The sequence below is a fragment of the Triturus cristatus genome, chromosome 2_2 (genome assembly GCF_964204655.1).
Source record: "Triturus cristatus chromosome 2_2, aTriCri1.1, whole genome shotgun sequence".
NCBI lineage: Eukaryota > Metazoa > Chordata > Amphibia > Caudata > Salamandridae > Triturus > Triturus cristatus.
The window spans coordinates 185,799,532-185,803,647 of NC_140582.1; the positions used below are offsets into that span (position 1 = coordinate 185,799,532).

The following is a 4,116-nucleotide window of genomic DNA, read 5'->3' on the forward strand; positions in this document are numbered from 1 at the left end:
GAAGGCTGCCGTAAGGTCGAGAAGAATCAATAGCGTGGTATGACCAGTGTCAACCTGACCGCGGATGTTGTTAAGTACAGAGGTTAACGCTGTCTCCGTGCTATGATCACGTATGAAACCGTGCTGGGAGCCATCGAACAACCGATACTCCCCCAGGTAGGAGCTAAGGTGAGAATTCAGATGTTTCTCCAGAATTTTAGCTGGAAAAGGGAAATTCACCCATTTCTCAAATTCCCATTCATCCATTCATGCACGTCACTAATTAGATGAAGAGGCATTTGGTTACCTTAAGAGAGTCATAGTTACTCCCGACGTTTACCCGCGCTTCATTGAATTTCTTCACATTGACATTTAGAGCACTGGGCAGAAATCACATCACGTCAACACCCGTCTCGGGCCTTCGCGATGCTTTGTTTTAATTAAACAGTCAGATTCCCCTGGTCTGCACCGGTTCTAAGTAAGCTGTTAAGCGTCGTCTTAGGCAAAATGCCAGCCCCGCGTCCCCAGGGAGGGGGCACAGGGAGAGGTGACCACCGCAACTAGGGCGATCCACAGGAAGGTCCCGGCTCGCGTCCATAGTTGCCCCCATCCCGGAGGGAGGCATCTCGTCCAGCCGTGGCACGCATCTAGCCCGCTTCGTGCCCCAGCCTGACTGACCCAACCCTTAGAGCCAATCCTTATCCCGAAGTTACGGATCTGACTTGCCGACTTCCCTTACCTACATTGTTCCAACATGCCAGAGGCTGTTCACCTTGGAGACCTGCTACGTATATGGGTACGGCCCAGCGCAAGATTTACACCATCTCCCCTGGATTTTCAAGGACCAGCGAGAGCTCACCGGATGGCGTCGGAACTGCAACGCTTTCAAAGGCTTGGGCCCCTCTCTCGGGGCAAACCCATTCCATGGCGCCCTGGCCTTCACAAAGAAAAGAGAATTCTCCCTGGGGCTCCCGCCGGCTTCTCCTGGATCCTTTGCGTTAACGCACTGGATGCCACGAGGGAGCCCGTCTTTGCCACTCTGGGTTCCGGGATCTGAACCCAACTCCCTTTCGATCAGCCGAGGGGAACAGAGGCCATCGCCCATCCCTCCTGAACGGCGCTGGCCCATCTCTTAGGACCGACTGACCCATTTTCAGCTGCTGTTCACATGGAACCCTTCTCCACTTTGGCCTTCAAAGTTCTCGTTTGAATATTTGCTACTACCACCAAGATTTGCACCTGCGGCAGTTCCACCTGGGCCCTCACCCGGGCTTCCGTGCCCACCACAGCGGCCCTCCTACTCATCGCGGCTTAGCCCCCGCAGCTCTCAGCACCGGCGACAGCTGGGCATGGGTCCGATGCTCCAGCGCCATCCATTTTCAGGGCTAGTTGATTCGACAGATGAGTTATTACACACTCCTTATCGGATTCCGACTTCCATGGCCACCGTCCTGCTGTCTATATCAACAAACGCCTTTTCTGGGGTCTGATGAGCATCGGCATTGGGCGCCTGAACCCGGCGTTCAGTTCATCCCTGCAGCGCCAGTTCTGCTTACCAAAAGTGGCCCACTAGACACTCGCATTCCATGCCCGGCTCCATGCCAGCGAGCCGGGCTTCTTACCCATTTAAAGAGTTAGAATAGGTTGCGATCATTTCAGCCCCAAGACCTCTAATCATTCACTTTACCAGATAAAACTGGGGTTTCCGAGCACTAGCTATCCTGAAAGAAACTTCAGAGGGAACAAGCTACTAGATGGTTTGAATAGTCTTTCTCCTCTATACCCAGGTCGCACAACTGATTTGCACGTCAGGACCGCTACCGACCTCCATCAGAGTTTCCTCTGGCTTCGCCCTGCCTAGGCATAGTTCACCATCTTTCGGGACCTATCATGCACATTCATGATCCACCTCTCCGACGGAGCGGGTGTGATGGGCCGGTGGTGCGCCGGCCCCTGGATGCGCAGCCCTCACCTTCATTGCGCCACAGGGTTTCGCTCGACCCTCCGACTCAAGCACATTTTAGACTCCTTGGTCTGTGTTTCAAGACAGGTCAGGTAGGTAACCGACATCGCTGCAGACCCCTGGCACCCGGCATGGACGTCCCTGCCTGGTGGCGCAACATGGTCGGGGCACACTGAGCACAGTCCGCCCCAGTCGACAGTCACACCGGCACCTGCCTGGGCTCACCCAGCAGGCCACCCTGCATGGGGAATTTCGGCTTTGTGTCCCTGCCCGCTCCGGGGGTGAGTAGGCTCGGAGGAAAGGCCCTTTGGGAAGGGCTGGGAGGCAGGCTCAGAACCCGGCCCCTGGGGGCCCCGACGGGCAGGCCTGAGTCCTGCCTTCCCCTGTCTCATAATCTGTGCCCACCGGATGACGGAGGGGACACAAAGCGCGAATGTGCACGATCTTCTGGAGCCCTCGCTGGGATCGGGGAGGCAAATGAGCCCTCATCGGGACTTCCAGGGAAGCCTGGCCGTCTTGTCGCCCCATTGGAAAGCATTACACATGTCCAGATGGCCGAGGGGATAGGTGCAACCAGATGGCTAAGGTAAAAGGTGCAACCAGATGGCGGGGCTTGAAGGGTGGCCATCTGGTCTCTCTGTGCCCTAACAAAAGGGTGACCGGGTGCCGGGTCATGGGGAACCAGAGGCCCGGGGCCCGAGCTGGGCCTCAGCCATGAGGCTGCGATGGGGAGCCGACAGGACCTCCACCCCGGGGTCTGCGGGCACCTTGACAAGCAGGCGAAGTGGGGGAGGTCTGCATGGGACCGAAGGACCCCCGTCCCGGGTCCTTGGAGGAGCGGCAGGACAGAGAATGGGGCCCAGGATGGGAGTGCCGGGGCCTGGCAGGGTCCCGGGCACTCTACCACATGGCAGGCTGAGGACAGAGCCTGGGGTGGGGAGGCCACCCTCCCTGGGACCTCAGGGGCCCCGGCCAGAGCTCCTCAACCCAAGAAAGCAGGGGGAGGCTCCCAGGCATGACAAGTCCCCATCTCGGGCCTGTGGCAGAGTGGCAGGCCGGGGACGGGACCCGGGCTGGAACACCCGACCCGGGGCCCGGCAGGGCCCCTGGACTCAGTCGGGGCTCCTGGGCCCAGAGGCGCAGGGGAAGCCTCCCCAGGCCCACGGGACACCATCCTGGGCACCCTGCCATGCGACAGGCCCGAGGACGGAGACTGGGTGGGGAGGCCGCCCTTCCCAGGGCCCTCAGGGGCCCCAGCTGGAGCTCCTGAACCCAGCCAAGCAGGGGGAGTCTCCCCCAGCATGACGGAACCCCGTCTCAGGCCTTTGGCAGAGCATCAGTCCGGGGGACGAGAACCAGGGCTGGAGCACCCAACCCGGGGCTTGGCAGGGGCCCCTGGACCCAGCTGGGGCTTTCAGGCCCAGAAGCACTGGGGAAGCCTCCCCAAGCCCAAGGGACCCCATCCCAGGCACTCTGCCACGTGGCAGGCCAGAGAACAGAGCCCAGGATGGGGAGGCTGCCACGGCCAGAGCTCCTGAACCCAGCCAAGCAGGAGGAGCCCCCTCGAGCACGACGAAACCCCATCTCGGGCTCTTGGCAGAGCAGCAGGCCGATGAATGAATATAGAGTTGTTTCACAACAACAGGTAGCACTAGGTTGTTGTTCTCCAAAGCTTTGTGCACCTACAAAACATTTTGGGATTTTTGCTCTGTTTCAATGATCTTGATTCACCTTCGAAGCATTAGACCAAATAATCCTACATGCCTCACCAAACTTCTAATTAGCTCTAGAGTGCAACAAACCTTTCAGAGTAAGATTTCCCTACTACCAAATTCAAACTCACTCAAGCGTGAAATCAATCGTACCCAAGTGCAGCACCAAATCATGGAACTAATTTTCTGTCAATATGTGGACCACTATAAACTTTTTCTACTTTGGTAAGATCTTGTAAAGTCATTTCAAGACATTTTCAAGGTGAACCCCAAAAGTCACTAAATTAACCTGAGCTCAAACCCCGCGTAGCTATGGCATGGAGCAGACAGGCAATATGTAAAGTATTTATGCCGTACCAAAACAGTAATAAAGTAAAAATGCAAAACAATCAAAATGTAAAACAGAATTAGAAAAATGGAGTACAATTGAATAAACAAAATTACACGAAAATGACACAAGAC

At 56.7% G+C, this 4,116-nt stretch overlaps 1 pseudogene; it reads right to left on the reverse strand.

The window, feature by feature from the left end:
* Positions 1-734: 734 nt before the first annotated feature.
* On the reverse strand, positions 735-2,013 carry LOC146861999 (28S ribosomal RNA; annotated as a pseudogene).
* Between the last annotated feature and the right edge of the window lie 2,103 nt (positions 2,014-4,116).